Below are 24,437 nucleotides of genomic sequence, written 5' to 3' on the forward strand. Positions count from 1 at the left end.
TACTTTTTATTGTGAATATCGGTAGGGTTGACCTGTCTCACAGATAAAAATTCGTAAGACCTACCTACCCTTAATTATTATGTCCCAATCAGTGAGGCTAAATAACTTCACAATTTTTAATTTTGAAGTATCTCAATAAAAAATCAAATATTATCTCTTTGCTGTGGTTTGTACGAGATGCCCAAAAAAAACAGTATTTACGGATTTCACATGCAAATATATTGTGTAAGAAAGCACTCTCGTGTAACATAAAATCACCAATTTTGCAGTCGGCCACCGATATAGATGTAGTAGTTGCCGAACCAAACGTGGCAATCAAGGAAGAGGGAAAACGCTTAGTGGCACGTACGTGTAGCATATATATATTTTTCAGAATCATGTTTGCATGCAACAAATTTTCCATCATTTCTGAAAGCCAACTCTCAGCAGCCAAAATGGATGGTTTCTCACTCCCGTATCTCACTGCCATTGTCATCTTAGTATCCTTATTCTGGTATTTTTGGATTTCCAAAACATCTAAAAAGGAAGCACATCCGATCCCACCTGGTCCTCGGGGCCTGCCCATTCTTGGATACTTACCTTTCCTTCAGGTCAACTTGCACAAACAATTCACAGAATTGGCTAAAAAATACGGCCCAGTCTACAAGCTCAGGCTTGGTAGCAAACTATGCGTAGTCATCAGCTCACCGTGCCTGATAAATGAAGTTGTGAGAGATCAAGACACGATTTTCGCCAACCGGGATCCCCCCATTGCAGCCATAGTCATCACCGGCGGACTAGACATAGTCTGGTCTCCGTACGGGCAGTACTGGCGGGATATGCGTAAACTATTCGTGCGAGAGATGCTAAGTAACAGAAATCTTGAAGCTTCCTACTTTCATCGAAAAAACGAGGTTGAAAAGCTTGTTAAAAGCTTGTATACGAAGGCTGGTAGTTCTGTTGAAACTGGCGATTTGATATTCGTTACTGAACTGAATGTGGTTTTGAGTTTTCTTTGGGGTGGTACGATGGATAACAAAGTAATCGATAGAATTGGAAGTGAGTTTCGGGAGGTTATGTCGAAACTCGTAGATTTGATGGGAAAGCCAAATGTTTCTGATTTTTTCCCAGTTTTGGCTAAGTTTGATGTTCAAGGAATAGAGAGAGAAGCAAAGAGTTTGTTATCATGTTTCCATGAAATTCTTGATTCTATAATATGCGAACGTATGAAGACAATTAAGAAGTGGAAAGAGTGAGGACGGAAGAAGAAAGGACTTTTTGCAAATTCTTTTGGAGCTTAAGGAGCACGAAGATTCCGAGAGATCAACAAATCTGCCTCAAATGAAGGCTATATTAACGGTACGTAATTTTTCGCCTTTTATTTTATTTTAATTTAGTTTAACTTAACTGTTTTATTAAAAAAAACAATCCAACAAAGGAACAACGGGATTTTACTAAGCTATGATGTGTGCGAATGGGAACGTCTAGATTTTGGGTATAAATCTTCATATGGTGTGTAAAAAATTGTATAAAATACATATCTCGAATAATAATAAGAGGAAGACAATTTGATATCATAACAGAAAAAAAGAAAAGAAAAAAACAAAGGAAAATAATACATATACATATAATATATGATGCATGTGTACAAGAAAGCATAATGTTCAACGTGAATTTCAGAAAATCTGTAACTCAAAATTCCCTGCAATAGGATATCGTCATTGGAGGCACCGATACAACAGGGACAACAATTGAATGGGTAATGGCTGAGGTTTTGAACAATCCACAAGTAAAGGGAAGAGTGCAAGAGGAGCTAGCAGAAGTAGTAGGTCTAAAAAATACAGTGGAAGAATCCCACATACCAAAACTACAATATTTGGATGCCGTTGTAAAAGAAACTTTTCGTCTTCATCCACCGGTTCCCCTGCTAATCCCAAGGCTTTCAAGTCAATGCAGCATAATTGGAGGATACACAATCCCAAAGGGCTCAAGTGTTTTCTTGAACATGTGGTCCATTCATAGGGATCCTCTTTTTTGGGAAAACCCGTCTGAATTTAAGCCTGATAGATTTTTGAACGACCCTGGAAATTTTAATTTCAATGGGAACAATTTCCAGTATCTCCCGTTTGGATCTGGGAGGAGGGTTTGCCCTGGAATTCTCCTGGCTGAGAGGATGGTAATGCACTTGTTGGCCACTCTTTTCCATGTGTTTGATTGGGAGTTGCCCGAGGGATCAGAAAAGATTGATTTGTCTGAAAAGTTTGGGATTGTCACGAGGAAGAGGACGCCCTTGATTGCTATTCCTTCTCCGAGGTTGGATGATTCGGACATGTATGCGTAAATTAATGTATATCGTTTGCTGTTTTACTGCCTTGTTGGTTTCGAAGATGTCGAACAATCCAAATAATTTTGTGAATTCTTCTCTGCGTCATTTGTTTTACCTTGAATTCGTAATGACAAATGTATCGAACTACGACGAGATGGCACTGTAGGGTTTTAGGACTTTATTAGATAATGATATTAGCGGAAATTTGGTCAAATTCTAAATACAGTTAACAATTATAGTTGTTTGATCGATAACAGTTTGATTTTACCGATAATGTTAAAATAATTCCCAAATGTAATTTAACTAACAAGTTTTTTTTAAAAAAATAATTTTTACCTTTTCAAATCTTAATGTCCAGAAATATGGTTAATTTAACATCACTAAATTAAACTTCCATTGGTACATATTGATCTTGTGGGGTATCAATCTCTAAATTCCATAAACTAAGATTAAAAATCTGTTTCCAAAATATATTTAGTAATCTTTCGCCAAATATATATACACACATATAGAGAGAGATTTGAGATGGCTTTTTTTCCCCTAAACTTCGTTTGTAGTTTAACATTTATTGAAGTTGAAAAAGCATTTGAGGATTAATTATACCACCCTACATCTCAAGTATTTAATTTTTTATTATGTGGTAAAATATTAACTTTTGGATTATATATGTCAACTTCAATAAAAATATTAAAGACTCATATTATCAAATTATATTAAAATATAAAGATAAATATTCAAGTGTAGTATCGACTAATCCACCCTTGATGGGTTGTGCTTTGGATAAGATCAACCCGTGCTTTGAAATATTTGAAGATCTGAAAAACGTCTGATTTTTTCTTGATTAGATACACCCAACATCTCCTAGAAAAATCATCAATGAACGAGTCAAAGTATCTCGCTCCTCCTAGGAATACAACCGGTGCTTGCCAAACATCCGAATGAATCGCTCCAATATGCTTTTGCTCCTGGCAGTAGAAGTGCCAAACTTTAATCTGTGTTGTTTACTGGTAACACAGTGCTCACAAAAGGGTAGTGACACTTTTGTAAGTCCCGACAGTAGCTTCCGTTCTGAGAGAATTTTCAACCCCCGTTTAGACATATGCCCGAGCTTTCTATGCCATAACACTGTTAATTCTTCTCCTGAACCATTTGATGCAACAGCTAATTCTGCCTCTTTGTGTATTTCTCCCAAAAGTACATACAGATTTGCAGCAACTTTTTCCTCCTTCATAACCACAAGCGCGCCTTTCACAATTTTCATGATCCCGTTCTCGATACGAGTTTTGCTACCCGATGTCATCCAATTGTCCCAAGGACAAAAGATTTTTCGTTAGTCCCTTCACATGTCGTACCTCCTGTATAGTGCGAATGTTGCCATTAAACATTTTAATTTTGATAGTACCGACCCCAGCGATTTCCAAGGCATGATCATTTCCCATGAATACAGATCCTCCTGAGACTGGTTCATAATGATCAAACCATTCTCTCCGAGACGTCATGTGTCACGTCGCTCCTGAATCCATAATCCATGTGTCACAAAATTTGTGTCTGCCTTCTGCAACTGTTGCCGCTTCGCTGAATAATATTTCACCACTGCCTGAAGTACTGGCCACATTTCCTTGAGAACTTTTATCGATACTCATACACTCTTTCTTGAAGTGCCCTTTACCGCCACATTTAAAGCAGTAAATATTTTTCTTCTTACTTCTCGACTTTGATCTACCCCGTCTTTGGCTCCCACTGGAGTCATGATCCATAAATCTTCCTCTTATCATCGGTAAAGCCTCTGCTTGCTTCGATGTTACCAACATATCTTCCTTATTCTTGCGCCGACTTTCTTCTCCGAGAACCGCAGTTAAGACATCGTCGAATCTTAGAAAACCCATAAGAATATTGTTGGTAATGTTGATGATAAGTTGATCATATGAATCTGGTATACTTTGAAGTAGAAGCTCCGCACGTTCATTTTCCCCTATTTTATGCCCCATGGAAGTGAGTTGGGCAAATAGAGTATTTAATGTATTGATATGGTCGGTCATCGATGAGGATTCCGCCATCCGAAGAGTATAAAGCCTTCTCTTTAGGAAAATCATGTTGTGTAGTCACTTGATCCTCGTACATCTTTGTCAGAGTATCCCAGATAACTTTGGCTGTTTTTATCTCAGAGATACTTGACAAAACTTCGTCAGCTATAGCCAAGTGTAAATTGGCAACAACATTATCATTCATCTCATTCCACTTTCCATCATCCGTAATCGCCACCGGGCTATCTCCAATAGCTGCCAAGCAATTCTCTTTTCTTAAAACTGCTTGTATCTTTATTTTCCACAACATAAAATTGCTTCCGTTGAACTTTGCTATCTCGTACCTTCCCGTCATTATGTCTACAACAATTTTAGTAGACTGGACAAAATAATACCGTCTTAAATAAAAAATCTCAAAAAATCTTTTCTGATGTGGAAGATCAGTCTAGGATGCAACCACAGAGCATACTTAGAATTTTAAGAAATTTAAACCAAGGCTCTGATACCACTTGTTGGTCCCACGTGCGGAATTTGAGATAATAAAACCCGAAAATAAAGAATAAACTGGACACCGAGATTTACGTGAAAAACCCCTAAAAATTATTAGGGTAAAAACTACGGGCAAGATGAAAAGAATTCCACTATAATATTTTGTGGTGTACAACTGCACTCACTGTGTTTCCAAAAAGAAAACACACTCTCTTAATACAGGAGAACAAAACACCATACAAATATTATAGAACTAAGCACTCAAATGCTTATAAGATGAGAGAAAACTCGAAGAAATGATGATTTCAGAATGAAGGAGAGAGCTCTATTTATAGAGCCTCTGTCAGTGTGAATACGCGTTAAAAACGCGTATGAACATTCCTCGACAAATTTGATTCAAATTTGCCAACTCTCACTTTCATTCAGTTTAATTATGTCCTTGACTACTCTCGCCGACAATTATGTGAAATTAGTGTAGTTGATGTATACAACAATGTTCATGTAGTGATGAAATATTTCGTACAAATTTAATTTAATATAAAAAATACGAGTTTTTATATTTACAAGCAAAAATAAACGTTGAATGAAAATGTAACAGACATATTTAATTAGTTCAATCACAAATTTAAAATTGGGTTTTGAATTTGTTGTCGTTGTACACTGACACCGAGTAGACTTCATGTAGAGTACATTTGATTCAACTGTTCTAGAATGTGTAAGAATACTTAAAATTGACAGTTTCCCGATGTGATGTGTGGCTCAAACTTCAATCGATTTGAATGGTCATGAAATAAATAGCATTTCGTCAGCAAATTTACGAGATAATCGGACGAGTGGCACGTGTAGTTAATCTTCAGGACACCTTTTTTTAAAAGAGTGCTTTAGAATACATTTTAAATATTAAACTATATATATTAATATTAATATTATAATAATTTAAAAAATTATTTTGCAAATCTTGTCATGTGAAATATTCAATATTTTATTGCGCATCAAGTCAACTGTTTCACATTTTGTGAACGCAATAACTACATGCCCGCCTTTCTGTATTATTAATTGATATCATTGTACTTAGAAAAATATGGTTTTATCACTTCCTACCCACCATTATGCCCAAATATTGCGAAACTAAATGAATATATGCAAATTATTTAAAACTTATAATCCACATTCATGAAAACTCTTCAGTTATCGAAATAATCTCGTTATTATTATTATACACGCTAATTTAACTTCAACTATTAAACAATATGTCCAAGTCGACTTTATGGAAAATTCAGAGTCAAAACTAGCATGTATTTGCAATATACAAGTAAAATAATTTATAAAGTTAAGTTTGGAAAGAAGGATTTGGGAGTTAGTGGAAGCTATGTTAACGAATGAATTTAAAATTGGAAGGAAAATACACACACATATATATATATATATATGCGCAAATATAAGATATTTGAAATAATTCGGTCTAATTTTGAATCAAATTATTCAATACCAACTTCTAAACCGACCCTTTGAGCGCAGCACGAGAAGTCAGCTCTCATTGTTATATATAAACAAAGCTGCCGTGAACTTAATTGGTAAACAACTACTATTTTTTCCGTAATTGCTATAGCCAATTCTCAGTTGCAAAAACGGATGATTTCTCACTACCGATTCTCACCGCCTTTCTCATCATAGTATCCATATTCTGGTATTTTTTTATTTCCAAAACATCTAAAAAAGAAACACATCCGATTCCACCAGGTCCTCGGGGCCTGCCATTTCTTGGATACCTACCGTTCCTTAAGGTCAACTTGCACAAACAATTCACAGAATTGGCTAAAAAATACGGCCCGGTTTACAAGCTCTGGCTTGGTAGCAAACTATGCGTAGTAATAAGCTCACCGTCCCTGATAAAAGAAGTAGTGAGAGGCCAAGACGCCATTTTCGCCAACCGGGATCCCCCTGTTGCAGCCATAGTTGCCACCGGCGGAGTAGACATAGTCTGGTCTCCGTACGGTCAGTACTGGCGTGACATGCGCAAACTATTCGTGCGAGAGATGCTAAGTAACAGCAATCTTGAAGCTTCCTACGTTCATCGAAAAGACGAGGTTAGAAAGGTTGTTAAAAGCTTGTATATGAAGACTGGTAGTTCAGTTGAAATTACCGAATTGATATTCGTCACTGAACTGAACGTGGTTTTCAGTATGCTCTGGGGTGGTACGATGGATAAGAAAATAATCGATAGAATTGGAACCGAGTTTCGGGAGGCAATGTCGAAACTTGTAGATTTGTTGGGGAAGCCTAATGTTTCCGATTTTTTCCCAGTTTTGGCCAAGTTTGACGTTCAAGGAATAGAGAAAGAAGCAAAGAGTTTGATACCATCTATCGATGAAATTGTTGATTCTGTAATAAATGAACGTATGAAGACGATGGTGAGTGGAAAAGGGAGGGACGGAAGAAGAAAGGATTTTTTGCAAATTCTTTTGGAGCTCAAGGAGCAAGATGATCCCGATAGATCAATCAATCTGCCTCAAATAAAGGCTATATTAAAGGTAATTTCCTCGAGTTTCTTCGCTTTTTAGTTTTACTTTGAAAGGCCAACAATTAATTTTGTTAAAAAAATGCCCTCAAAAGAAAAGGATTGGAATACGTTCAATGGTGATGATGCACAGAATAGAGATCTGAAAGTAATTTTATTCTTTGATATTTTTTTTTTATCTTTAATATTTTGTCTTTCTATACATGAGGATAATCTCGAAATTGATGATATGATCTCTTATAAATTCAATATGTGATATAAGACTATATTTTGATATGACTCGTAATATCTTTAAGATATGATATCATAATATCTTTAAGATATTATCCTTGTTTTAAAAAGAGTTTGTTTCCTAATGAAATTTGTTTTTCTATGTTAAATAGGACTCAAAGGAGAAGAAAAAAAAAGGGTGAGAGAGTGACGATACAGAGCAAAAACTTTCGGAGAGACAGAGATGCATTTGTACGAAGAAAATGTTTTCTGATTGAAGCCATCTCGTGATTGATAACTTGTTGCTGTGAAGTGCTGCCAACATCCGAAGACAACACCTAATCACCGTGTTGATTAGTGTGTGGAGTTTTGAAGATTTTTTTCACTTCTCAGTTGATGCATCCTATGTATTTTGGTTATACGGTTTGTTAGAGGTTTAGGATGCAATTTGTTACTCGCCTTAATAAGGGAGTTGTTTTATTCTTTCACTAGTATTGGTTTTTGTAAACTTACAAGTTTTTCTAGTGAATTATTTTGCCCTGAGGCACCGCACAAGTATTTTATACTTGTGCATAATTTACATCTCGTATCTCGTATTATTATCATTATTCCAGCTACGTGTAGGTGTGTTAAAATCATAATTTCCGCTGCATGTTGTCGTGGGTGTTACAACACCTACATTCTGATACACACAACACTCACTCTCAACTCACACATACACTGTGGAAACAGAACTCTCAATTGGTATCAGAGCTTCCACTTGACGCTACTGAGTGAGATCCTGTTTGTTTTGTTTTCAGAGTGAAAAGGAATTATGGAAGGATCAACAAATACTGTTTTTAGGCCTCCCGTGTTGGATGGATCAAACTATGCATTGTGGAAAGTAAAGATGAGGGTTTTTATTAAATCCATTGAAGAAAGAGCTTGGCAACGTGTACTTGATGGTTGGAGTCCACCAAAACTCGAGGATGTTGATGGAGACACACGGCTCAAACCTGAAAGTACATGGACTGTCGATGAAGTGCAAACTTCAAACTTTAATTCCAAGGCTCTCAATGCTATATTTTCATCTGTTGACACAAGGATGTTTAATTTAATCACCACTTGTGTATGCACCAAAGATGCTTGGGAGATACTCCAGAAGCACTGTGAAGGATCCGCAAGTGTGCGTAAAACTAGGCTAAGGATGGTGACATCAAAGTTCGAAAGTTTGAGAATGGAGGACAAGGAGTCTATTCTTGAGTATGATAGCCGGTTGAGACAACTTTCTAATGAAGCTCACAGTCTTGGAGATCCCATGTCCAATGAAAGATTGGTGAACAAAGTTTTAAGATCTCTACCTGAGAAATTTAATGTCAAAGTTTGTGCAATTGAAGAATCTAAAGACACTTCAACAATCAACCTGGATGAATTAATGAGTTCCCTCAGAACTTCTGAGATGAATCTTGATTTACAAAAGAAGGATAAAGGGAAGACAGTAGCCCTTGAAGTTTCAACTGACTCTTATGATGAAATCCTTCAAATATCTAAAGAAGTGAATGAATCTGATTTAGGTGAAGATTCTATCTCTCTAATTACTAAAAAATTCGGTGATTACTTGAAGAAAATGAGAGAAAAGAAGAAAATTGGGCAAAAATCTGTGTTGCCCAATATCACCACTTCTGCAAAAGCTCAAAAGTTTACTCCTATGAAAGGACAATTTTGACCAAAAACTGAATTGCAAATCCAATCAAATGTCAGAAATTTGGACTCAGTACAATGCAGAGAGTGTTCATGATTTGGACACTATGCCAATGAGTGTGCCAATCGACTTCGAAGAAACAAAGGCATGGCTGTCACTTTGAGTGATGAAGAGTCTGATGATGATCAAGGATCAAGTGAATCTGAAAATCAAACATCGTTATCTTCTGTGATCAAGGAAAAACGCTCAATGCAAATCAATCCCTTGGGTGTTGCCACAGGTGTTGCAATACCTGGCCGCAACACCTCTTCGAATTCAGTATGTCTTAAATCTACAACCCTTGCGGAGGCAAGTCAGTCTGAAACTCAAGAGGTAGATGATGATGAAGTCACTCTAGAAAGTATGCAGACGATGTACGAAGAATTATATGAAGACTGGATCAAAAGAACTAAAGGAAATGCAATTCTCTCCAAAGAGAATGCTGAGTTAAAATCACAAATTTCACGACATGAAGTAATCTTAAGCAAGAAAGATTTGGAATTATACAAAGTCAAAGAGGAACTTGGAGAAGCAACTCAGATTCTTGCCAAGATGAATTCAAGTTCATCCAAACTTGATTCACTTTTGATGATTGGACAAAATGACAAAGCTGGACTTGGTTATCCGAACAGTCTGTTCGAAATTGGAGAATCTTCCAATACTGAGAGAAAACCAACTGTTTTTGTCAAAGGAAGTGTTGAAACCTCAAATGCTACACAAACTGAAAAAGGTGCTCCATCTAAAAGGCAAATATCTACCAAGAAGTCCAAATCCAGAAAACGCCACTTTATCTGCCACTATTGTTTTAGACCTGGTCATATCAAACCCTACTGCTTTAAACTGAGAGATGATTACAAGAGATGGGAATCAGAACAGGTGTTGCCACAGGTGTTGTATAACACCCGACGCAACACTGCCAACAGAAAACCGACGGTAAAAAGGGTTTGGGTACCAAAGGCTAAGATTCAATGTTCCATTATTTATACTTCATTAAAGACTAACATTGCAGGAATATGGTACTTTGACAGTGGCTGTTCGCGCCACATGACAGGTTCTAAAGACCATTTGATTGACTATGTTGAACTGAGGAGTGGTCATGTGACGTATGGTGGTGGTGCTAAAGGAAGAATTGCTGGCAAATGAACCTTGAATGTTGATGGACTGCCTAATCTACACAATGTGCTTTATGTCGAAGGGCTTAACTCAAACTTAATAAGCATAAGTCAACTTTGTGATGACGGTTTGCATGTTAAGTTTGATAAAGACAATTGTGAAGTGTTTGATATTCTAATACTCGTATTTTGACAGGTACAAGGTCTGCTGATAATTGCTATCAACTTGGAGAAGACTTAGTATGCAATCATTCAAAGGTGAGTGAATTAAACTTGTGGCATCAAAAATTGGGACATGCAAACTTCAAGACATTAAAGAACCTTGGTAAGTACGATGCTGTGAGAGGTATGCCTAATTTATCCTCTGGAATTCCGTATGTTTGTGGTGCATGTCAAAAGGGTAAGCGAACACGTGTTTCCCATCAAGTGTTGCAACACTTTGGGACAACACGGTGTCTTGAACTCTTGCACATGGATCTTATGGGTCAAATGGAAGTGGAAAGTCTTGGAGGTAAGAAGTATTCATGCGTTTGTGTGGATGATTTCTCTCGCTTTACTTGGGTAAGATTTCTTAGAGAAAAATCCGATACATTTTATGTTTTCAAGAAATTACATGCTAAGATTACTAATCTACATAATCTGAGGGTTGGTAAGATAAGGACTGACCATGGTAAAGAATTTGAAAACTCACACTTTATATCATTTTGTGAAAGAGAGAGGGATAACTCATGAATTTTCGGCCCCTAAGACTCCTCAACAAAATGGAATAGCCGAAAGGAAGAATAGGACACTGCAAGAAATGGCTAGGGTTATGTTAAGTTCAAAGAATATTTCAAAGAGATTTTGGGCCGAGGCCTTGAACACAGCATGTCATATTTCAAATCGTGTGTACTTAAGGAGTGGTTCTACTATGACATCCTATGAAATCATCATGGGAAAGAGGCCGAACCTTAAGTATTTTCATGTCTTTGGGTGTGTATGTTATGTTTTGAATGACCGAGACCATCTTGCAAAGTTTGACTCTAAAAGTGACAAATGTTTATTCGTTGGTTATTCATCTAATAGTCGTGCCTATCGCGTGTATAATCTGATAACAAGAACGACTATGGAGTCTATTAACGTTGTTTTTGATGATCTTGCAGATCTAACGGGAAAAACAATCGAGGATGATATTGATGGGCTGCTGAACGAAAGTGAGACATTGCCTAACACAGATGTTGCACCCGGTGTTGTAACACCGGAGACAACACCTGCACTGGCAGAATCAAATGATGAACTAGGAAAGTATACTGAGAATGATGACAGTAGTAACCAATGAAGAGATTGATATTCCCAGCAAGGTTCAGAAAAATCATCCATCATCTCAGATCATTGGAGAAACATTTGGAGGAATGCAAACGAGAAGAAAGGAGAAGGTAGACTATCGCAAAATGATGGGTCTAGTATGCATGACTTCCGTATACTCTCAAGTAAGCCATTCTTGTTTTGTTTCGCTCATTGAACCCAAAAATATAAATGAAGCCTTAAAAGATGAATTTTGGGTTGATGCAATGCATGAGGAACTTGAACGATTTGTTAGGAATGATGTGTGAGATTTGGTTCTCAGACCCGATAATGTGAATGTTATTGGAACCAAATGGATCTTTAAAAACAAAACTGATGAATCTGGAATTGTTGTGAGAAATAAAGCTAGGCTAGTGGCTCAAGGGTATACTCAAATTGAAGGAATTGATTTTGATGAAACGTTTGCCCATGTTGCCCGGATTGAATCGGTTAGAATTTTACTTGCTATTGCATGTTACATGGACATAAAATTATATCAGATGGATGTAGAAAAGTGCCTTTTTGAATGGCATCTTGAAAGAAGAAGCTTATGTAAGCCAACCTAAAGGATTTGAAGATCCACACCACCCGAACCATGTCTACAAGTTGAAGAAAGCACTCTATGGACTTAAACAAGCTCCAAGAGCATGGTATGGAAGGCTTACTGAATATCTGCTTGACTTAGGCTTCAAAAGAGGTGAGGTTGATAAAACCCTTTTTATTCAAAAATCGAAGCATGATATTCTTGTGTGTCAAATTATGTGGATGACATCATTTTTGGTGCTTCTTCTCAAAAGCATGTTGATGAATTTGTTAAATGCATGTCTACCACATTTGAAATAAGCATGGTAGGAGAATTAAGTTTCTTTCTTGGATTGCAAATTAAACAAATGCATGATGATATCTTTCTATGTCAATCCAAGTATGCCAAGAATTTGGTGAATAAATTCTCTACTGAGAACACTAAGCACATGAAAACACCAATGAGGTCGACTGAAAAATTATCCAAAGACGATGTTGCGGCAGGTGTTGACAACACCCAGTATCGCAGCATCATAGGCAGTCTTCTTTACTTAAGTGCAAGTCGTCCCGACATCATGTTTAGTGTTTGTTTGTGTGCTAGGTACCAGGCTGATCCTAAAGTCACTCATCTAAAGGCTGTCAAAAGAATTTTGTGATATATATCTGGAACAGTTGACTTAGGTTTATGGTACACCAAAGAAACAAACACCAATTTAGTGGGCTTTAGTGATGCTGACTGGGCTGGAAACTTATATGATAGGAAAAGTACCACGGGTGGGTGTTTTTATCTTGGTAACAATTTGGTGTCATGGTATAGTAAAAAGCAAAATTGTGTATCTCTGTCCACTGCTGAATCTGAATATGTTACAGCTGCTAGCTGTTGTTCACAACTTTTGTGGATGAATCAAATGATTAAAGACTATGGTTTCAACAGTGACACCTTAATTGTATACTGTGACAATTCAAGTGCAATTGATATTTCAAAAAATCCAGTACAACACTCTCGAACGAAACACATAGACATTAGACATCATTTTATTCGAGATTTGGTTGATAAGGGTAAATTCGAATGGAATTTGTTGGAACTGAGAACCAACTGGCTGATATCTTTACAAAACCATTGGATTTTGAGAGATTTTCCAATCTTAGGAAGTCTCTCAGCTTGTGTACACAATGATCACTCACGGATGTTGTCCTCGGTGTTACAACACCTGTGGACAACACCCAGCATGCATGTGCATTTTATTTTTAGGATGCTAGACATATTGCATACATCCTGCTTTGTGTGAAGCCTGTACAAGTGTAGGATACTGAATGGCGTGCTCTCAGTTGTGAATCAAACTTTCCATCAATATTCTCCAAAGAATGGTGTGTGCTCAATCTAAGTCATAGAGCTGTTGAGGATGATCGTGTACCACATGATCTTGTCCAATGTAGATAATGACTTAGAAAATTCTTGAGCAATATGGTGAAAAATAGAAAAGAGAATAAAATATAACAAAAAAAATGTTTAGAAGAAAATGGAAAAAGCTACCTAGAGGAGTCCAATGAAGACCGTTCTTCTAGTGTGGGAGCTACCACTTCTAAGTCAAAATACAGATGGAAAAAGCTACCTATAGGAGTCCTATGAAGACCGTTCTTCTAGTGTGGGAGCTACCACTTCTAAGTCAAAATACAGATGGAAAAAGCTACCTATAGGAGTCCTATGAAGACCGTTCTTCTAGAGTGGGAGCTACCATGTCTGAATTAAAAATGTTCAAGAAAGTTTGAGTCCAACTTGTGAATGTTGCCAAGAGGTGTTGCCAACACCTAAGTACAGACTGATCACAGTTTGATCACATGCGTGTGCATTTCATTTTTGATCATACTTTAGGCATAAACTTAGGTCATTCATACTGTTGTTTTGTGAATTCATCATGTCCAGTGGGCTACCAGTTTTTAATTCATGAAATACGAAGAAAACCCTAACCGACTTAATTTTGAAATTTCTTGATTTCTAACTGTTTGTGGGGTTAATTCGACGTGGTGTTTTATCCTGCCTGATTTTTTGAAATAATGATGTCACTGTTTCAGAAAGTTACCGTTGGGTGAGAGTAAAAATTGAGTTGAAAAGGTGCTGAAGTTGCGGCTCAACAGAATGTTACCGTTGGAGAGTTGTGCTTAAATAATTAGGAATGGACGAAGAATAACTTTACTGTTTAGTATTTTCCCTCACATTCTAAAATTTCTCCTGCCCTCACTATTCATTGTTTTTGCTTAAAATATCTCTGTTCTTCGCGATTTTCTGTATCCTTCGAACCGATCTACTTCTTTTGTTCTTGATTTCGCAGATGGCTGGCTTCGATCCTCACGACATTATGAGTGAAATGGCTGCGAGCATGGGTGGAAAATCACCTGACACAACACCCACAGCCGAAACCAATGTTGAGGGGATGGAAATTGTGGGCGTGTCAGAAGAACCAACTCCGCTGGAAATGATCGCTCCTGGTGAACCTGGGAACGAGATCAATGTCGAGAATCCACCGGACTTTGAAGTCTTGAATAAAGCTTTTCCCACTGCTCCTATGCGCCGAAGGTCAAAGAGACAAGCAGGGTTCGATCCTGACTTTGTTCCAACCAAGAAACCAAGGGCATCCACCGTCCCATTTATTCTGGACCCTGATTTCTCATCTGGAGACGACTCCAATGATGATGATTTTGAGTTGGTGGCTAGCTCCAAACCAACTGTTGCTGCAAAGGAACCTGGTTCTACTTCTGGTATTCAAAAACAAAACCCCATCACAGATACTCAAAATGTTGCAAAAGAAAGAGTTCCTGATGAGCCTTTAGAAGATGAACAATCTCTGGCCGAGTTTCTCGCTCACCTTAAGGAAGAAAAGGCTGCCAAGAAACAAATTTCTAAGGATGATGAACCTGATTCAGAAATGATGAAGGAGTTTGAGCAAAACCGACCTGGAGCTTCTTCCTCTTCATCGTCTGTATCTGACTTTGAATCTGAGGAACAGGGTGATGCTGAATCTGAGGATATTGGCTCTGAAGCTAGTGAGTCTTCTGATGATGTTGCTGCTACTGCTGTCGGTGTTGAGGTGGATGTTGACAACACCGAGCGCCACATTGACTCGGCTGACTATGATTTAAGTAAGTCTTTTTCCCCCAAATTTTATTCTGAGGATGCCTTGGCATTATGGCCGTTGTTTGTTCAGAGAGAGCTGATTGAGGAGTAAAATATTGATGTTAATGCATATGGGAAATACAATTTGATTGAGTTTCTCAAGAACCAAAGGTTGCTATCCACAGTCACTACTGTTATGCCCTACTGTCGCCGTGTAGTGTTAGAATTCTACTGCAATCTCCTGGGCAGTGTTGGAGATGAGGAATCGGTGAAGTATGGGAGAGTGTTTGTTCGTGATCAGTATCTACAAGTTCTCACCTTCTGTGATCAATGCATTCTACAACACTCAGGATATTGAGGAAGTTGAAGAGGATCTGGACATAAATGTTGTAACCTCTGTGCTCACTGGAGGCCTGATCAAAGTATTCCCTGATTATCCCAAGAAGTTGAGTGCTGCTAATCTCACTTCTTTTTTCTCCGTGCTGCACAAGACATCAATTTGGAATTGGACCTCGTCAACAAATTCCACCACTGTGACCAGATCTCAAGCCCTGGTTTTGTTTAATATTGGCACTGGAAGGGCCTTTAATTTTGGGAGGTTGGTGTTCAGGACAGCATTACAATATGCTGAAGGGGACTTCAAGAAGACTAAGCTACCATATCCCTCACTGATCTATGGGATCTTGGAGTCTCAAGGGTTCATTAGGGACATTGATGAAGATCTCTGCCTTGTTAGAGACTCCTGAAGATTTCTCCTGTGTACTTTAAAGGCAACAGACAGATTGATCTGCCGTGGGTGACTTCCAGTGTTGCTCCGGATGTTGGCAACACTGATGATACAACATCTGAACATGTGCCTGAGACAGCTGAACAGCCACCTACAGATGTTCCTCCTACTGGTTATGTCACACTGTCTATCTCCTACATTCAAGCTCAGATTGCCTATGGTCGACAACAGATTGAAAATGCCAAGAAAACCATTGAACATTATGAAAATCAAGTGGCTGACTATGAGCTTCTGCTGGGTGAAAGTGTCCATTCTGGACAAAAAGGGGGAGTAGATACAGATATAGCTGGAACCAGTGGAGCAAAAATGGCTGATGATGATGACAGTAATGAAGGATAATGAGATTTTGAGTTTTTTTTCCTCTCTTGATGGTTTTAGTATTTTAGTTGTCCTTTTATTCTCTCTGATCTTTGTCACTCCTGATTAATGAACTATTTCGGTGTTATGATCTGAATGTTGCAACATCTAACATACAACACCTGTGTGAACTGTATTTTTCATCAGGGGAAGGCTTAACGGTAGAATTCAGGGGGAGTCAACTAAAGTTGGCTGAGTCACTGATTTGCTAACTCAGGGGGAGCTGAGATGTACTACCATTTTTGGGTTGTTTTGTCCAGAAAGGCAAAAAGGGGGAGATTGAAAGGAATTTTACTCCTTGATATATTTTCCTTTTTTATCTTTAATATTTTGCCTTTCTAGACATGAGGATAATCTCGAAATTGATGTTATGATCTCTTATAAATTCAATATGTGATATAAGACTATATTTTGATATGACTCGTAATATCTTTAAGATATGATATCATAATATCTTTAAGATATGATATCACAATATCTTTAAGATATTATCCTTGTTTTAAAAAGAGTTTGTTTCCTAATGAAATTGGTTTTTCTATGTTAAATAGGACTCAAAGGAGAAGAAAAAAAAGGGTGAGAGAGTGACGATACAGAGCAAAAACTTTCGGAGAAACAGGGATGCATTTGTACGAAGAAAAGGTTTTCTGATTGAAGCCATCTCGTGATTGATAACTTGTTGCTGTGAAGTGCTGCCAACATCCGAAGACAACACCTAATCACCGTGTTGATTAGTGTGTGAAGTTTTGAAGATTTTTTTCACTTCTCAGTTGATGCATCCTATGTATTTTAGTTATACGGTTTGTTAGAGGTTTAGGATGCAATTTGTTACTCGCCTTAATAAGGGAGTTGTTTTATTCTTTCACTAGTATTGGTTTTTGTAAACTTACAAGTTTTTATAGTGAATTATTTTGCCCTGAGGCACCGCACAAGTATTTTATACTTGTGCATAATTTACATCTCGTATCTCGTATTATTATCATTATTCCAGCTACGTGTAGGTGTGTTAAAATCATAATTTCCACTGCATGTTGTCGTGGGTGTTACAACACCTACGCACAACACCTACATTCTGATACACACAACACTCACTCTCAACTCACACATACACTGTGGAAACAGAACTCTCAAGATCAAATCTAGAAGAAACAGAAAATGAATAGAGATCAAAAGAACTCAAGATTTTAGATGACTCTCCAAAAATTGACCTACGTGGAGACATTATTATTGATCAATACATTGATTTGAGATACAAGAACAAATCACACTAAGTGCACTCTTTTATTCTTTCTCACAACAAGAAATAACTCTCTTGAGTTCACTTGAATTGTTCCTTCTCTATATATCTCAGTTCACAGATCACAATTGTTTGATCAATATTCTGGAATGATCAGTTGACCATGTGCTGCAAAGTGAATTTTCCTTATATATTTGAAAAACTCAGTTGATTCTAATTGCCGTCAGTTGCTGACCAATGGTTTGTCAATATTGGTTCAATCAATAACTTCCAATTCAGTTATTTATTGAGCTCGTCGTATTGATCTCAGATAGGGGATTACGTGACACTCAATTTTCGGTTTCTTCCATTCATAGATTTTGGACATGAGTCTTAATATACTATGTAAAAAACTAGAGAAGGTACGTGTACACCGCATATTGTTGAAAGAGATGAATTGAGAAAAAAAAATGTTTCACTCAACTGCCTTTGTACTGTTCTTAGCACTATTTATACTATTACAATTCTGAAATAGAGAACACGCTTTCTAACAACTGAAATAGCAACTCTCAACACTTCCCCTAAAGCTTGATAGAGAGATTTATTACTCCAAGCTTGGACAACAAATAATGGTGTTGCGATCTTCCTAAAGCTTTTCGTAAAGATGTCTGCTTGTTGATGGTTGGTTGGAAGATAGGCTGTTGCAATCTTCTTTTCTTGAATCTTCTCTCGCACTATGTGGCAATCAATTTCTATATGTTTCGTTCTTTCATGATACATGGGGTTTGCTGCTATATGTATGGCTGCCATGTTATCGCAATATAGCACCGTCGGTTGTGTGAATTCTATTCCCATATCATTCATCAGTCCCATAATCCACATTATTTCACAAGTCGTGTTTGCCATCGCTCTATATTCCGCTTCAGCCGAAGACCTTGTGACAGTGCTTTGCTTCTTTGTTCTCCATGATATTAGAGCATCTCGAAGCTTGATGCAGTACCCTGTAACTGACCTTCTACTCATGGGACAAGTTCCCCAATCTGAGTCACAATAAGCTGTTAACGAAAGTGAAGCCATGCGCTGGTAGGAAAATGCCAAGACCTGGGGCTGACTTTAGATATCGCAGGACCTTCCTTGTTGCATCCATGTGAGATGTCTTGGGGTTTTGCATGAATTGACTCAAAGTTTGCACCGCAAAACAGATGTCTGGCCTTGTTACTGTCAATTATAGCAGCCTTCCTATCAGCCTTCTGTAAGTGCTCGGGTCTTGAAGTAATTTGTCGTGTGATGCATTCTGATTGTGCAATCTGATCAAACTCAATGGATGTCAACTTGATGTTTTGTTCCATTGGCAGTTTCACAGACCTTCCCACCAAATAAACCTGCTTCTGAAATCAATTCTAGAGTGTATTTCCTCTGATTCAAGCAGATTCCTCGCTTTGAGCGAGCCACTTCAATACCTAGGAAATATTTGAGTGATCCTAAGTCCTTTACTTTGATTTTTGAATGTAGGTAAGCCTTAAGAGCTGCAATAGATTCTTCACAATTCCCTGTTCTCACTATATCATCCACATACACTAGTAGAATAGTGACGACTTTAACTTCCTTCTTAATAAATAGGGAATGATCATTTTGAGATTGTATCAATCCAGCATGTTGCATTAAGCTTGCAAACCTGATATTCCATTGTCTTGAGGCCTGTTTAAGACCGTATAAGGATTTGAGCAGTCTACAAACCATAGACTCCCCCTGAGTGCGAAAACCCTGAGGAAGGTGCATGGAGATCTCCTCATCTAAGGCACCTTGAAGGAAGGCGTTAGTTACATCCATTTGATGGAGTGGCCAATGCATTCGAGTAGCCAAACTTAATAAACAGCGGACAGTAATGATCTTAGCGACATGGGAAAACGTATCATGATAATCGATACCCGGTTGTTGGGTGTCCCTTTTGCAACAAGACGAGCCTTGAAGCGATCCACACAACCATCAGAATTATGCTTGATTTTGAAGACCCACTTATGACCAATGGCAGATTTTCCAGGAGGAAGTGGACAAACAACCCAAGTCCCATTGGCCCGAAGAGCTTCTAACTCTTGATCCATGGCAGCTCTCCATCACGGATCGGTAATAGCCTCATGGTAAGTAGAAGGTTCTTTATGGGCAGAAATAGATACAAGGAAACGTTGGTAGGTGGGGGACAACTTTGAGTATGACAAAAAATGGGACATATGGTGAGGAGTGTGGGTAGATTGATGGATAGATGGACAAACAAAATCTTTGGACCAAGCAGGAGGTTGAATGATCCTTGAGGAACGCCGTATAGAAGGCGGCAGAGGTGGAACATGAGATGGAGAAACCAAGGGAGGAACATCAGGATCCTCAAGAGATGGAGAAGATGTGAATAGGGGATGTGAAATGTCAGGTGTGGCAAAGGGAAATATGTGTTCATAAAACTGAGCATCACGTGAAACCAAGAACATGCCATTTGTAAGATCCATCAGTTTATACCTTTTTTGGTGAAGGGAATAGCCAAGGAAAACACAAGCCTGAGCGCGGGGAGAAAATTTATCGCCATGGGGTAAAATGGAGGCATAGCATAGACATCCATGCACTCGAAGATGAACATAGGAAGGAGGGATATGATACAACATCTCAAATGGGGTTTTATTGGATAACAAGGGAGTGGGGATGCGATTAATGAGGTAACAGGCCGTAAGAACACAATCTTCCCCAAAAACGATGAGGAAGAGAAGCCTAGAATTTAAGAGCACGAATGACTTCAAGAATGTGACGATGTTTACGTTCGACAAGCCCATTTTGTTGTGGCGTATAGGCACATGAGCTTTGATGAACAATACAAAAGGAAGAGAAATAAGAGGTACATTCAGATTTGAAAAAATCAAGGGCATTATCAGTTCGGATAGTCTTTATTGTGGTGGAGAACTGATTATGAATGAGCGCAATAAAGGCTTTGATAATCGGAAAGAGGTCAAGTTTGGATTGCATCAAATATGTCCAAGTGACCCGAGTAAACTCATCAACTGATGGTGAGGAAATAGCGTTCACCATTGTAGGTGGCATGGCGAAAAGGTCCCCACAAATCTAGATGGAGTAATTGAAATGGAGCAGTATAAGAAGTGGAACTTGAAGTGGGGAATGGTAGGCGAGTTTGTTTGGCTTGGTGACATATGTTGCAATGTGAAAGATTTAAATTGCGAGAAAAGTAAAGACAGTAACTTCATACGTGTTAAGGAAATATGACCAAGTCTTTGGTGCCAAAGAGTTTCAACAGAAGGTTTACATACATTGTCTTGAGCAGAAGTAAAAGTGCTATAAGGCAAGACAGTATTACAATTGAAATTACAGGCTGTTTGGAGCTGAGAAGGAAAGCTAGATGAATCAAAAAAAAAATAGTCATTGCGTTATTTACCAATCCCCAGAATCTTCCCATGTTGTAAGTCCTGAAAGACATAAAAATGGGGATAAAAAATAACTGAGCGTTGATTTTCTTTTGTAAAACGAGACATGGACAATAAATTGTGATTGAAGGCAGGGACTTGAAGGACATTATGAAGAATAATGGAATCAGTGATGGCTATGGATCCTAAGGTGGACACATTTGTGGTGTTTCCATCAGGCATTTTAACCGAACCTCGAGGAGAACCACATGAATGAGAGGGAAGCAATACAGAATGTCATCCCACCATATGATCATTTGCACCGCTATCAATGATCCATTGTGAGTTCAAAGAAGAGGGTGATATGGATGAGGTACCTGCCATATTCACTTCAGGAGGATTAGAAATGTCCAAAACTCGGTCCTTGTTGAGGAGTTTCAAGATCTCGGCATATTGCTCCGGGTTAAACAAAGCATCAGGAGCAGAGCTGACAGTAGATTCTGTTTGAGGAGCACAATTGTTAGACATATTTACGATTCTTTTTTTGTATCCATCCTTCTGAAATTTCGGAAATTGACTCTTATTCCCAGGTTTGTGCAAACGATGACCAACTAGATATCCAATTATCTTGAAGCAGTTCTCCTTTGAATGGCCAGTCATGTGACAATACTCACATGTAGGCAAGTATCGCTTCTTATCATGGAATCTTCCTTTAGCAGAATAAAAGACAGAAGGTGCTGGTTCAATGACTTGTGGTGTTGTTGACATTAAGGAGCGGTGAGATTCCTCTTGAGCAACTATGGAATAAGCTTGACCAACCGAAGGTAGCGGAGTCATGTGTAAGATGTGGCTTCGAACATGTGCATAACTCTCATTAAGTCCCATAAGAAATTGCAAGAGCTTATGTTGCTGGTCATGTTCCGCATATTTTCGAGCAGATTCACAATCACAACGAGGCAAAACAACAAGCGAAGCATATTCATCCCAGAGTTGGCGCAATTCAGAATAATAGACGGAAATAGTAGTAGGACCTTGCATAAGGCGTCCAATATCGCGGTGAATCGAGATGATTCGAGATCCATTGATGTTGTCAAAACGATCCTTCAAGTCATTCCAAACCGTACCTGCATCAGTGGAGTAAACAATTCCTCCTAAGATTTCCTTAGATACCGCATTCATAATCCAAGACATGACCATCGCGTTGCACTTTTCCCATTGCAGCAGCATGTTGGATGTGGCTTCAGGTCGCCTGCAGCTCCCATCAATGAATGCCAATTTGTTCTTAGCTCGCAGTCCGATTAACATTGCTCTGCTCCAGATCCCATAGTTCTCAGATCCGTTAAGCTGCTTGGTGATTAAATTGAGTCCTGGTGTATCCGAAGCAGATACATAAAGTGGATCATGAATTTCAATTCTCACCGCCATAGATTCAGTAGCAATTGCAGAAAAAAACGGAGAGATCAAGATCGATCACTGATGATCGCCAAAGCTGCAATCGAAGCAAGAAAAAAAAATTTTTAGGTTGAACGCTATGATTGCTCTGATAAGAGATGAAGTGAGAAAAAAAATGTTTCACTCAACTGCCTTTGTACTGTTCTTAGCACTATTTATACCTATTACAATTCTGAAATAGAGAACACGCTTTCTACCAACTGAAATAGCAACTCTCAACACATAGTAATAATAAGAGGAAAACGATACATTGATGCATGCATAGAGAATAACATTTTGATGCATGAAAAACAAACAGAATAAGGTAGAACAAAAATCAAGAGGGAAGTTAGAATACATTTACTATTTGATGCATGAATGTTCGGCATGAAAACTTGTAAAATCGTACAGGAAATCTATGTCTAACTGGAAATTTTTTCTGCAATAGGATATTATCGCTGGAGGCACGGATACAACGGCCACGATCATTGAGTGGGTAATGGCCGAGGTTTTGAACGATCCTCAAGTAAAGAAAAGAGTGCAAGACGAGCTAACAGAAGTAGTAGGTCTAAAAAATACGGTGGAAGAATCCCACTTACTAGGACTACACTATTTGAATGCCGTTATAAAAGAATCTTTTCGCCTTCATCCACCGGTTCCTCTACTAATCCCCAGGCTTCCGAGCCAATCCAGCATAATTGGGAGATACACAATCCCAAAGGGGTCCAGAGTTTTCTTGAATATGTGGTCCATTCACAGGGATCCTCTCGTTTGGGAAAACCCATCTGAATTTAAACCTGATAGGTTTTTGAATGACTCTGGAAATTTTGATTTCAGTGGGAACAATTTCCAGTATCTCCCGTTTGGATCGGGGAGAAGGGTTTGTCCTGGAATTCTCCTGGCTGAGAGGATGGTAATGCACTTATTGGCTATTCCTTCTCCGAGGTTGCATGAACCGGAAATCTATGCATAATTAAATATATTGTAACATGTTTGTTACTTCACTGCATGCTTGGTAAGTTTCGAACAATCCAAATAATTAATTCTGTGAATTCTTCTCTGTGCGTCACTTGTTTTACCTTGAATAGTAATGACATATGCATAGACTGTGTTTAGGAATTTATCGTTTGATTAAAGTATTAGCCCGTCTCAGCTCTTGCAGTTCACATCGCGGCTATCGTCCTGTTTAGCCCGTATCCACTATTTGGCCCTTTACCGGCCTATTCTGCAATTGATAGCTAGGCTTACTCTCTTTTACGGAATCAATATTCGCGTTTCTTTCATTGCCATGAAGAGTAGCGATTTTGAGATTTTACACACAATATCAGTATATATATATATATACATCTTGCATAGGCTCCACTCGAAAGTGATAGCAATCCATGACATAATTATACATCAAAACAATTCAACATCCAAGGGGTGGAGTTATCTTACGTATCCCATTACATTAATGTGTAATTTCTACAGAAAGGTGTGAAGAATGATATAACATCTATATAGATTTGACCCCACTCGGTCGGGGTCAGAATTTTTTGTTATTCATGGCATTGTAACAACAACAGGCTGAGATCCGGCTTCGGTGATCTCACCCTGTAAAAATGTGGAAGACGCAGATTCGAGTCCCACTCCCCACCCCTAACCTCAAAAAATATAAAAATAAAATTAAATTAAAAAAACAATAGGAGAGCTTAAAAAGCGATTCGTTAAGAATTGGGCTTAATGGGTAAGAATTCGAAATAGATTTGGATTTCAAACTTACCTTAGTCGAAACATTTGTTTAATAAATCAACCCACCGTGGAAATTAACAGGCACCAGCCATATAGACGTACAAATATGATCAATATACATAAAATCTGAGAATCTTGTTAAAACTAAAAATTTAACTAGATATGATTATGTACCATGCAATATG

At 38.2% G+C, this 24,437-nt stretch overlaps 1 pseudogene; it reads left to right on the plus strand.

The window, feature by feature from the left end:
- The first annotated feature begins 299 nt into the window (after positions 1-299).
- Positions 300-23,642, plus strand: LOC142555722 (labd-13Z-ene-9,15,16-triol synthase, chloroplastic-like; annotated as a pseudogene).
- The last annotated feature ends 795 nt before the right edge of the window (positions 23,643-24,437 follow it).

This window comes from Primulina tabacum, chromosome 9 (genome assembly GCF_025594145.1).
Source record: "Primulina tabacum isolate GXHZ01 chromosome 9, ASM2559414v2, whole genome shotgun sequence".
NCBI lineage: Eukaryota > Viridiplantae > Streptophyta > Magnoliopsida > Lamiales > Gesneriaceae > Primulina > Primulina tabacum.